Source organism: Urocitellus parryii, chromosome 11 (assembly GCF_045843805.1).
Source record: "Urocitellus parryii isolate mUroPar1 chromosome 11, mUroPar1.hap1, whole genome shotgun sequence".
Classification (NCBI taxonomy): domain Eukaryota; kingdom Metazoa; phylum Chordata; class Mammalia; order Rodentia; family Sciuridae; genus Urocitellus; species Urocitellus parryii.
Window position 1 is genome coordinate 7,806,655 of NC_135541.1, and position 13,748 is coordinate 7,820,402.

A 13,748-nucleotide genomic window follows, 5' to 3' on the forward strand; every position below is an offset into this window, starting at 1 on the left:
GTGAGAGGCATTTCTAGGACATTGTATGGTTGAGAGGTCTTGGCCTGATGCCTGAGAGGGGTGATGTGGGGTTTCAGGGCACACGTGTAGATTCCCAGTCTGGGTTTATTGCTGATTTTTCAGAAGGCAACAGTGTTGGCTCTGCTTATCACCTGGGTACCAGAGACAGCAGAGTGAAGGTGTCTGCTGCGAACCAATTGGAGTCTGCAGGCCCATTAGATGACAGGTGCTGGGGTTTGGAATTGCAGGAAATCTTGCATTTCTAATTTTATCTATTGCACCTAACTCTTGTGTACATGTCCAACCTCCCTTTAGGTTTCTTGACTGATGGCTTGTTAATTTGTACAAGGATTTGTAAGTTGTATTCTATGAAGTTCTCTACAGTAGTAGGGCACCCTTGGGTTCAATCCCCAACACACACACACACACACACACACACACACACACACACAAAGACTCAGACGATTTTTCCCTGAACCTAGCCCTTGTGGATAAAGCTGTGGTCTGTGGTCCACTATGACCTGAATAACTCAGATGGAAGTCTCCTACTATCCCCAGATAAACTCCTTTGTTGAGCAGGTTAGTGTTCTCAGTTCTGTTGGCAACCACAGGCGCATTATACCACTGAAAGGCCACATTTATCCGAAGGAATTGCACTCAGAGAGAAGTAAAGAATGGAGGGTATACTCAGAATGGCCCTGCACTGTTGTGATGCCATGAGGTCCTCGGCTCCAGTGTCACTGATCAGCCACTGGGTTATCTTCCTGATCTTTAAGCTGAAACCCCTGGAGGACAGCAGAGGCTCTGCCACAAGTTCCCCAAGTGGCTCATTTGCAAGTCGCTCCTTTGCAGCCATCCATGCAGGGGTCATGCCCTGTGCACCTCTCAGCACAAATGTACTTCCAGAAATTCAGATTCCTGTTTCAGACTCCTAAGACACAGATCCCCATCGGTTCCAAGTCTCCCGAAGGGAACCAAGCCTCTGTGACCCAGGCCTCATGCATCAGCTTTTCTGTACCCACTCATGTTATGCAGTGCCCTGGCATCCTGTTTCTAGTTCCCCTTGGAGAGACACTCGTGTCTTACCTTTATTTTCAAGTGCACAGAACATTTCTCATATATGCATCCCACTAGGCAGGCAGCCAACAGCGACACGGACTGGAGGGCAGGTTATAGATAAACCAGTTGCCACATCTATGGCAGGGTTTAGTATAGAAAAGGACGTTCTTTGGCTCTCTCACATCCCTCAGTATCTCCATCAGCTCATCGATGAGTTGGAAAAGTCTCCCCGGGTGGATGGCACCCTGGGCATCATAGCTCTCCAGAGGGGCAGGGTACTTCTCTAGGCTCAACCGGGTCAGCCTGGAAGTGTGAAGCAGCAGGTTGCTCAGGACGGACATGGAGATGTCATTCCCATTGAAGCTCAAGACCCTGAGCTGGGAGCAGCAGCTCAGGACAGGCAGGATGGCCTGGAGCTGGGAGTTGGTGATCCCACAGTCCTGCAAGTTTAGGGTCTCAAGGGTGGCTGCAGCATTCTCTAGCAGAATTACGAGGGGCTCAGGACTGAAACTCGTCAATTTGCTGCCCCACAGCGTCAGGTGTATTAGCTGGTCAAGGTTTGGAGACCCCGACAGATCATTCCAGTCTGGATCTGAGAGCTGGCAGTGGGTTATTGAGAGGGTCTCCAGGGGATTCTTCAGGAGCCTAAGCAAAGATCAAGCAGTTAGTTCTGAGGAGTGATGTCAAGGTGGGAGAAGACAAATTGGCCCAAGCCCAAGATCACCCTGACCCTCTGATGATGGTATCTACCCAGGACTCTGCCTGTTGCAGAATCTTCTTGTTAGCATCACCCTGTCTCATGCTGAGCCACACAAACTGGGGTGGCCCTCCTGCAGGGCTCACACCTGTACCCTCCACCCCTGCTCCTCACCCTCCAGTCCAGAATCACCACCCAGAGCTCAGAGCAGCCTTCCCCAGGGGGCATTGGCAGCAGCTCCTCTGCTCCCCGCTGGAGAGCACAGAGCTTCTCTGTTGAAAGGTGAGGGTGTGGGGGCTTCCCTCCTCCAGCGCCCTCCCCTCCACCCTGATTCTCCCCACCTTTGCTGGACAGGCCTCCCAGAGAAGGAACCCCACACCCACTCACTAGCTCCTCTCCCCCCACGGGCTCCCCAGCAGAGTTTTGCTCCCCAGACCACGGACCCCTGTTTAGGATCTGCTTCTGTGTGGGGGTTTAGGTGAGACCTGGCTTCAGGACAGAGGGAAACAAACACTTCATGACTTTCTAACATCTCCATCAATGTTAAGTCACCATGGCTGGCACACAGCAGGTGCCCGCTGAAGTTTCATGTGACAACGAGTTTGCTCTGATGTCCTAGGACAGATCCCTCTGCTTCCTCACCTGAGCACCTGGCACAGACGGCCCTCTAGGAGGAAGACACTATCCAGGTACAGCCTCCGGAGGCTGTCCATCTTGGCAAACTGTGAGGTTATGTCATCCATCAACTGATCTCTCTCCTCCTGGGAATCATAGGCAGACACATAGACGTGGGAGAAGAAGAGCTTCCTCAGGTTGCTCATCTGGCCCCAATAGGTAGCAAAAGTAGCCAAGGTGGACAGTCTCCAGCAACACTGCACATCCAACTGCTGGATAAAGTCCAGATCCAACCTCTCCAAGATCTTCTCAATGGTACGGACAGGCAAAGGGCACATCTGCAGCTTCTTGCAGCACAGCTGTATCAGACCCTTCCTCTCATCCACCCAGCGAAAGAGGAAGGAGAGGAATGCATTCAGGGGTCTTTGCTGGAAGCACAGGTTTACTAACACCTTCAAGGGCAGAGTGGGCCCTGTGTCTGGAGAGGCCTTCACTGTTTGCCTCTCCTTCATGACTCCTGGTGAGCAGGCATCAACCACGGTTCCAGACCATGTCCTCCAGAAGTTCTCATGAACCTTCCGCAAATCCAGTACCTGCAGTTTCCACCTCCTGCAGGGACCACAGCAGAGTCTCAGCCCTGAGGCCCCTTCCTTCCCCTCTCAGCTGCTGCTCCCTGCTCCACCTCTTCCTTCTGTCTCACTTTTCTCCACCCACTTCCCTCCAATCCAGCCTGGTGCCCCGACCTGTACCAGCTGAAGGAGGGGCAGGCACAACCTCCTTCAGGGGTCAGCACAGCTGCCACAAGCACCTCCACATCTGGAAGGCCCTCCCAGGTGGGACTCAGCATGGCCAAGGCCCCTCCAACCCTCCTTTCTGGCAGCACAGGAAGCCTGATGGGCACACTTCAGCACCTACTCTCCCTGCCCACAGCCATTACTTCCCTGGACAGCCAGCCAACTGCCTTCCAGGGTCCCTCTCACCTGGGGCGATCCTGCTGGGCAGCCAGCATATCCAGCCCCTCCAGTGCCACTCGGATCATCCCCAGCTGTGGCTTGTTCATCAGGGCCCCCAGGGGCAGGCGGGTGAAGGGCCAGGCCTGCACCATTTTCTTCAGGACCTCAGTGTGTCCCCCGCTGAAGGCCTCCATGAAGAGTGGTGGGAAGAGCTGTATGGGCAGGTCCTCCAGAGCTAGGATGGCCCTGGACTTGTCCTTCAGGAGGCTGCGCCCTGCCAGCTCCTGGAGTGTGGGTGGGGTCCGTTGCTCATCCTCTGGAGTCTGCATGGAGGGATCCTGGGGGATGCCCCACCCAAACACATCATTCACAGCCAAGCTCCATAGCTCTACCTTATACCCACCCGAGGAAACCACTCAGCCAAGTGGATGCTTTGGCAATCAGTTGATCCAATTCCACTCTTTGGGTGCCAAACCTGGTCTGGTGGTTCAGGCCTATAACCCCATGGCTTGGGAGACTGAGGCAGGAGGATCACAAATTCCAGGCCAGCCTAGAACTTAGTGAGACCAGGTATCAAAATGAAAAATAAAATAGGGTTGGGGGTGTAGCTCAGTACTATATTGCCCCTGAGTTCAATCCCTAGCTTCAGTAAATAAATAACTAAAGTGGGTGTCGTTGGTTTTCATTTTTAAAAAGAGCAATTTTTAAATTAATTTACTTATAGTTTTTTTTTTTGGTGATACTAGGGATTAAAGCAAGGGATAGCTTACCACTGAGCTACACACTTACCCCTTTTGGTATGTATTTATTAACTTTATGGCACAGGATTAAACTCAGGGTGCTTTGCCTCTGAGCTATATCCCCAGCCCTGTTTGTTTTTGATACCAAAGATTGAACTCGGGGTACTTAACCACTGAACCACATCCTCAGCTCTTTTTATTTTTTATATTGAGGCTGCTTAGGGCCTTGCTAATTTGCTGTGGCTCAGCCTCCCAAGCCACTGGGATGACAGACACCTGTCACCACACCCGGCTCCCAACCCCGTTTTATTTTGAGACAGGATCTCACAAAGTTGTCCAGATAAGTCTCAAACTCCTGATCTTCCTGCCTCAGCCTCTTGAATAGCTGGATTACAGACAGGTACCACCAAGAACAGTTTAAATTAAGCAATGCTAAAAGCCACATATAATATTTGAGAGCATTTGGAAGTAAGAGATGGAAAATGCTAACTCTGAGATGAGGCTCGATTTTCACATGTATGTTGTACACGTGACAGCGTGCTACTTTGGAGTGGAGTCCCGGGAAAGAAATAGATCAGAATAGAATGCAGCCTATGAAAAATATTGTGTGGTTCCAGAAAAAAAAAAAAAAACATTCTAAGTGAAGGCAACTAAGCCCAAGCATGAGAGTGTTGAGAAACTTTGAGGTATTGAGTGGCTGAATGAAATGCGTGCTCCAGTCCAGCCACCATTGAAGATGCTGTGTTGAATTATTTAAGAAGAGACTTGTCTTAAGACTATCAGACCCAGAGAGAAGGAAGGATAATTATGTTTGGAAAACTGCAGTAGCTGTTCCTTTGAGTCCCATCTACTTTTTGAGTCTGTTTCTCTAACTGGAATCAAAGTTACCATGAAGAGGCAAAGGAAGAAGTATTTTGAAATTAAAGTTGATTAATAGGTGGAAATTCATCTAAAAAAAAGAAAAACAGAAAAAAAGAAATTTAATATGACCTAAACCAAAGCAGAAATCAAAATTATTGGGATGAAGGCAAAACTGCATTTAGAGACAAGAAATGCAGACATCTGGTCCTTTGGAGAGACAGAATATGATATTCTTTTTACCATCACAAACTTCGTGTCACCATTTTTTGTTTCTTTTTTGGTATTGGGGACTGAACCCAGTGGTCCTCTAACACCAAGCTACATCTCCAGCTCCTTTTATTTTTTATTTGGAGACAGAATCTTGCTTAATTGCTGAGGCTGGTCTCCAACTTGTGCTTCTCTTACCTCAGCCTCCAGAGTTGCTGGGTTTACAGACATGTGCTACCTCTCCTAGGTTCTAGGTAACTGGGTAAGACTGGCTGAGAGTAGACCCCATAGAGGTTCTGTTTTGAGTTCAGTTGCCCAAGCTGGTCTTGAACTCATGGGCTCAAGCAATCCTCCTGCCTCAGCCTCCCGAGTAGCTGGGAGTAAAGATGTATGCCATGGGGTTTGGTGACTTACCAGAGCTGGACGATAGGCAGGGTGTTCTGAATCCTAGCAGTGCCAGAGAGTGACACAGGTTCCAGGCTTCTGTGCTTCTATGGCTCCTTGAAGCTTTTATGGGGTCTTTCTAATTCCCCCTCCTCTTTTCAACTCCTAGCTCCAATCAGAGTTATCTGGTTAAATAGTTGAATCTCCACCCACTTAATCCCACTGAACTTCTTCTTTTTTTCCCCAAATTAACTGATTTAATCAAAAGTCCATACCTGAAAGGGAATACCTGAAGAGTAGGGTCTCAATGAAGGACACATTAATTGTTCACTCTATATTATTGATTGATTTTTATTATATTTGACTTTTATAGTCCTGAGTGTGAGACAGGAAAGGGTTAAATCTGTTTTTGGTCTTAGGGAAAATCAACTGAATGCATCATTCTTGGGATTTCTTTGGCCATGCCCTCCTGTCTGTCTCTCTATATATACACAGAAATGATTTTTTTTGGTACTGGGGATTGAACCTTGGGACACTTTACCACTAATCTTCATCTCCAGCTCCTCATATTCTTTTTTTCCTGGAGACAGGGTCTCACTCAGTTGCCAAGGCTGTCCTTGAACCTGCCATCCTCTTGCCTCAGTCTCCTGAGTTACCAGGATTATAGGCATGCCCCACCATGCCCAACAAGCCACATGGAATTTACACACATATGTCAGAGTTACTCAGTGTACTAACTGTCACTTGGGTTTTATGTTTCCTAACATACCAGTTCATGTGCCCCCTCAGGCAGGGAGAGAGGAACCCCTGAAGATATGACTGATCTTCCAAAACTTGGGTCCAGAGGATTAGGCCGCAGCTATAATGGGAACAGAGCTGGGCCCTGGGCCACCAAGGCTGCTGTGTGTGGACACTAGAACTCTGGATCATCAAGGCAGTGGGAAGTACATGCAGCTATTTTTGGTGCCTGCCTGGGGCTTTGTTTTGGCGTGGTGCAGTTCTCTTGCGTGGTGGGTGTGGAAAGATTAAGATATCTGTTTTAGAAGGAGTTTAGAGGTCAGAAGGGAAGTAGCTACAAGAGGGACAACAGAGACCCTTCAATCTCAGTGCTGTCCTTGAGGTAAGGGACGGAGATGCCTTCTTTGATTCCCCAAAAAAGAAAAGGGGAGTCTCCATCTGGGATCAGCACAGTCAACCTGCTGGACAAGATTACCTCCAAAAAAGTGAATTGACACACAAAGCCAGAGAGCAGGCTAAGGGTCAGAACCAGGGGTTGAGAGTCTAGATTAAAAAAAAAAAAAAAAAACACTGAGAGCCAGGCATAGTGACCCACACCTGTAATACAGCAACTCAGGAGGCCGAGACAGGAGAATTGTGTTTGAGGCCAGCCTGGGCAGCTTAGCAAGGCCGTGCCTCAAGATAAAAAATGAAAAGGACTGGGCATGGAGCTCAGTGGTAGAGCACTCACCTAGAGATCCTGGGTTCCATCCCCTGTACTGAGACAGGCAGGAAGGAGGGAAAGAAAGAAAGATAGACCTGTGTGAACACCAGGAGTGAATGGTGGGCTCTTAGGGACAGGAGAGATAGAAACAGGGCCAAAGGCATCTGTTCCTTTCTCCATGGTGGCTGTCACCTGGAGCCTTTTGAGTTCCTCCCAAAGTGGGGTATTTCCCAGGCTGCATCAACCCTAATCAGTTTCTATGTCTCTTGAGCCCATAAGGGAATTCTCTGTAGCATAATGAAAGGAGAGAGTTTGAGAAACAGCCAATCAGCAGTTGGGGAGCATCAGAGTTAAAGAGTTGAGCACGTTCATGCAACCTGTCAGACGCAAGTGCCTATGGGAAAATGCAAAAGGGATCTTTGTTGGTGTGTGTTGGTGTTGCAGCTCCAGGGATTGAATCCAGGGTGCTGTCCACCGAGCTCCACCCCAGCCCTTTTTATCTCTGTCTCTGTCTCTGTCTCTCTCTCTCTCTCTCTCTCTCTCTCTCTCTCTCTCTCTCTCTATTTTACTTTCAGTGAAATTTTTTTCTAACTCTTTGAAAATTGACAAACCATCTCATATTGTAAAACTCAAATCACCAAAACATTCTTTCCTGTTCCCCATATCTCCACTCTCTGTTGTCTCAGTTAAATGACAGTCTCTATAATGAACCTCAACTACCTAGAACTTTCTTTCTTTAAGTATCTACCCATTTATTTACTTATTCTCATTAGGGCTATATGACAGCAGAATTCGTTTTGATTCATTGTACACAATTGCAGCACAACTTTTTATTTCTCTGGTTGTACACAATGTATGTTGCAGTCATATGTGTCCCCAGCCCCTTTTAAAATTTGAGCTAGCCCTTGATAAGTTGCCAAGGCTGGCCTGGAACTTGGCATCCTCCTGCCTCAGCCTCCTGACTTGCTGGGATTACAAGTGTGCACCACTACACCCAGATAGTTGCTTTTTTTGTTTTTGTTGGTTTGGACTGTGCCTTTTTCTTAAGTGTTTAGCAGAAATTACCCATGTTCACTTCACTTATGTTTGCAGTTGAAGCCTGCTTAGGATTATTTTTAAGACATAAGGAGGGTTTTTGATGAGAAATATTTGAAGCCCAGCCTTCAAATTTGACGTGTCTTTACCTCTTTCTTGCTTTGGGGCATCTCTTGAGGCAGCTGAGCAAGAGGGCTGAAATGGCAAGGTGTCACTCTCGGCTGCCACCCTTGACTTGGTGCTTGGGACTAGAGACAGGTAGGTGTTTCTGCCACCCAGGCAACAAGAGAGTGGCTCTCCAAAACCTGACTTTAGAAGAGACAGAAAATGCAGGACCCCAAGTAAAGTCAGGCCCATTCAGGAGGCAAAGGAAGACAGGGTTTCAAAGGCCACATAAGGTGCTTTGAAACCATTATCATTGGCTGGAAGGATTCAGGAACAAGGGTGGCCTTGGTCCAGGATGACAGGGACCTGCTGTAGGGTCTGCATCCTTGGACTCAATCAGCCTTGCATTGAACATGGTTGAAAATAAGTGCATCTGGGCTGAATGTGTAGAGACTTTTTCTTGTCATTATTCTCTAAGCAGAACATTGTAAACCGCTATGTAATGTGCCCATTGTATGCAGTGACATAAGGAAGGCTGAGGTGACTTAAAGCACACAGGAGCATGTGCATAGGTTAGGTCCATAGCAGGAACCCCTGGGCAGTTACAAAGCATGGGGATTCTTCAGCGTGCTCCCCAACAACCAATGGGTCATTGAAGAAACCAAAATGAAAGTGTAAAATGCCTGCAGACCAATGAACAGGGCCACACAAGATATTCAAACCTGTGGACACAACAAAAGTAATTCTAAGTGGGAAGTTCCCAGCAAGAAATACCTACATTAGGAAAAAATCTCAAATAAATGGCCCAGTGCTGCATGTCAAGGGACTGGAAAAAATAAGCATGGACTATGCCCCCAATTAGTAAAATTGGGAGAAGATATGAGTTAATTAACTTTACAAGTAGCTGAATTCCAGACATGTGCCACTCGAACCAGCTTTTCCTACTTGTTATTGTCTTGTGGACCAGGCATCACACCCAAGGGTGCTTTGCCACTGAGCCACACCCTCAGGGGGGATTTCGAGACAGGGTCTTGTAACCTTGTTTACAGCCTCACTAAATTGATGAGGCTGGCTTTGAACTCACCACCCTCCTGCCTCAGCCTCTTGGGCTGCTGGGACTATAGCTGAGGACCACCAAGCCAGCTTTTGCAGTTGTTTTTTGGAAAAGAATCTTTGAGGACATCAATTTTACATACCTGTGCAGACCAATTAAAGAATGCATTCCATTGTTTACATGTGGGTTCTGGTTCTTTCTTTTCGAATATTTCTACCAGGTACACAGCTCTGTTCCAATTAAACCTTACCAATGTGTTCACATCATTTTTGGACTTATTTATTTGTTTACTTATTTCTGTGATGCCTTGGATGGAACCCAGGCCCTTCCACATGCTAGCAAGTGCTCTACCACTGAGTGACTCCCCAGCTCCCTGAGTTAGTTTTGATGAAGTTCACTCATTTCTCTAGAAAAGCATGGGTTCTGGGTTCCTAGACTGTACAGGTGAAATTGGCCAGTGTTCCAGAAGGGGTTCTATACTGTTTTGATGCAGATGCACAAAGGACTCTGCATCTTTCAGTAGCCGCTCCAAGTGTTATAGTTAAAGCATCATCCCGGGGTTTCACAGATTGACTTCTAGACCACTCACATGTAATTGAATCAAGCCTTTATTGAAGCACACAGATGGCCACTGACCACGACATAAAGCTGTTCCCCTGATCAGCCCCAAACAATTGCAAGGTTGCTCTTTATAAGCCTGAAAACCACAAAAGGGGTGTTTGGGGGTCCAGCCAATGCAAGCAAGCCAAGTTACAGAAGCGGGAAAGTGCAGTCAGGTGGAGGGACGCTCAACCAATCACAATTAGCCCAGTCACCCCAGTTACAGAAACAGAGCCCTGTTCCCCTAGTTACAGAAACAATGCCCCATTAGGTAGTTCCATGTTCTTAAAGGTTTCTATAGCCAAAGGAAAAGAATATCTTGTCCTGGTCAGACCTTCTACTTGGCATGGTTGTTTTACAAGATGGAGTCACAAAACAATATGCAGTCACTTTGGCTGGACTATAACACAAGGAGTGGAACCGAGTCCCATCTGCCTGACACAGCCACCCTTACACACCCGGTCCTGTTTGTCATGACGTCCTACATTTGTGTGCTGTCTCACAGCACAAATGAACCTAGAGTCAAAAATGAGAAGCTCAAAGAGAGGTGAGTGCTTTATCCCCAGGGCTCTGGGAAGACTAAGAGCCCTCACAGCCCTTCCAGTGTTCAAGGGGTGTGGAGACACCAGGATATCTTCAAGTCCCTTTTTAGTCATGCTAATTCTTAAAAGAACAAATGATGACAGATCTCATTTTGCAGATCTTTGGCTTTATTTGAACCTGGAGTCCAGCAGCAGGGCAGAACAAATGCCGCTCAGAACCTTCCTCCCGCCACGTGTGCACGTTAGACTTAGAGCCACAGAAAAGGAACTTCCATGAAGAGAGGGTGAGGCACAAAGATCACTCTGTGGGTGACAGATAGGCTGGCTGTGCATGGCCCAGACTCTGCTACCTGTTCCAAGAGTGAGCTGCAGTCTGCTTACACATCCAAGTGGGTTCCAGTTCACTATGTGTGGAGAGTTATTCAACCGTAATTAAAACGCATTCACAGGCAGCTTTAGAACACCTCAAATGAAGACTGGGGGGACCTCGTTCTCATCCTTGGATGGGAAGCTAAGGCCAAGGTCGCTGCACAACCCCATCAGCCCAGTCCTCAGTGGAGGGAAGTGTTAGGGGAAGGTCTGTCAGTTATGTGCAACCCCCGCCCCACCAGAGCTTGTAATTTACTCAGATTCATTTTGAAGTATTTGCAAGTGTTATCTACCTATATGATTCTACTATTTTGCTGAAAGAGAATTTGGATACCTTCAATGGGCACCAATAGTTTGAGGACAGACTACCTAGGTGGATGACAGGCAACGTCTGGTGAGGCCCAGAGGCTCTGATCAAAGCACAGCATGGACACCTCCTGCAGGCACTGGGAGCCGGACACTGGGGCCTGTCGTATGCACAGATGCCCTTGCCAAGCGCATCCAGAGACAGGGACCTGAGGTTTCTGGGTCTACATGAAGATCCACGAGGAAGGGGCAGCGTTGAATGTCTGGGTGGCACTGAGGTCCCCTGAGAAGAGGTTTTCTTGCCTTGGCTCATGGTCAGTGCCTACGTAGAATGTTCCAGGCCACCTGTGTGCACCCGCACATATTAAGCCACAGAGTAGCCACACATCATGACCAGATTTCAGTTTGATCCCTTGACTTCCTGGGGCTGAACCTCATTGTTCACCAAGTACCCAGGGCTGTCTTTCTCCATCAGCACCTGGAGAATCCCAAGGTTTCATCAGAAAGCCAGGGAAATCCATCACAGAGGACGTCAGAAGACTAACCCTGAGATTCCCTTCATTTCTGATTGTTTATGGACCAGCCATGAATCACAATAGCTTCCTCCTGTGCCCATCAAGCCCGAATCCCATTCTAGAGATCCAGGTCCCTATGTATGTGTCTATGAAGACACATGTCCTGAAGGTCCTGTCCTCGGGGGGCTTCCCTCCAATGGAGTTCCCTGCTGAACTTTCCTTTCCCATCCACACCTCAGTCTGAAATGGTGGGCTCTGTGTTCCCTCCAAGGTGACCCTACATCCTGGTTATACCTCCAATTGCCTAGAAGTACGCTTTTAAAACACACCCAACTAGGCAGCTGTTGGACAGGAACAGTGAAGGAGGCCCTGGTTGTAGAGGAACATGCTGCCACATTGAGGACATGGGACAGTACAAACTTGCCATCCTCCTGCCTCAGTCTCCTTTTAATATTTTGAAACAATGTAGGTACGGACTTTATTTTTCTTTTTATTTGGCACTAGGGATAGAACCTAGGGGCGCTGTACCACTGGGCTACATCCCCAGTCCTTTGCATTTCATTTCAATTAATTAAATTATTCATTTATGTAGTTTGGGTACTGAAGATTGAACCCACGGGCACTGTACCACTGAGCTACACTGACAGCCTATTTTATTTTTATTTTTTATTTTAAATTTTGAGTCAGGTTCTTGCTAAATTGCTGGGACTGGCCTCAAATTTGAGGTCTTCTGGCCTTAGCCTCCTAAGTAGATGGGATAACAAGTGTACACCATCACACCCCATTTCAAATTAAAAGTTTCAAAAGGTACAGCATTTGTCTAGCATGTACAAGGCCCTGGGTTTGATCCATACCACCAAAAATAAATAAATAAACCTATAAATCCAAAACCTGTGTTCAAGTATAGTTGTTAGAGGTTGTTTGTTTGTTTTTTCTCAGGAATCTAATTGTAGTTACTTTTAGGAAAAAATCCAAATGGTGACCCATATGATAAATACTTAGAAGAGCCATGATTAAAAATCTGTTGGTAATATGCTGTAACCATCTATTAACAAGGTGATTTGGTTTTTTTAATACAGTGGCCTGTGGGAGGAAGCCAGAGCACAACCCGGGGCTCAGGCTCATGCTTCTAAACAGCTCTCAGGAGGACTGACACAGCAGAGCCATTCCTTTCTAAGAACACACACCCAACGACCTCCCAGGAGATTCTGCATCCTAAAATCACCACAATGAGGCTTATCTTTCCAATACATGAAGCTTTCTAATACATGAAACTGCGCCAAACCATAGCATAGGGATACAGCTTGATGTGACCAGAGCCATCTCAGTCATAACCACCATTTACCCACCAGTTGATCCTGACATACATCCCAAGTCCTGGAGCCAACAAAGTTGTTAACAATCACAGAAACATGTTGTCCCAGTCTCTGATTCCCAGACCTTTACTTTTCTTTCACCATTTCTTTTGTACTGGGGATGTAACCCAAGGATGTTTTACCCACCATTACTTTTTATTTTTTTATTTTAAGACAGGATCTCGCTAAGTTGCTGAGGATCTTTCTGAGTTCCCAGGCTGGCCTTGAATTTGCCATAGTCCTGCCTCAGCTTCCTCAGCTGCTGGGATTACAGGCATGCCTCCACCAGGTGTGGCCTGACCTGTTTCTTAATATCCACTGACATGTCAGACACTTTATTGTTTTTGAGAATGTCCAGGTATCATCCCAGTGGAAGTCCAGCATCTTGCTGGTGCCTGAGATATGCTTCTGTCCTTGTATCCAATAAATAGCACTGGATGCAATCCTGGGTCTATCTGTCCCTAGCATTGGTCTCATGGCCCCACCTGCTTTTGGAAGGTTATATAAGTTGCTTTGAGACAATTACCAAGGGCCACAGGGGTCCTGGAGTGTAGTACAGGGCCACATTTCTCTGGAGCACAAAGCAGTTGGGCTTGGGAACACATGATAGACTAATCAGAGGTCAATTTATGTAGGACCTTCAGTTAGAGATGTCACCAGCTTTTTAAGAGGCATCTCTGGCCTTTTCAGGTAGGAGACAGGCTGAGCTACTGGGATCAGCCCACTTAGGTGGAAAATTTTATTTTAATTTTTTTTGTTGTTGTTGTCACACAAGGAGAATCATCTAGCATTCAGGAGAGAAAGGATCAAAGTAAATCCCATTATCCAACCCTTGGTGGTGGTAGGTTGTCAGTCCGTTACCACATCTGCCTCTGCACATTGACAGGAGGAGTGTGTAGTTTAAGTTAGA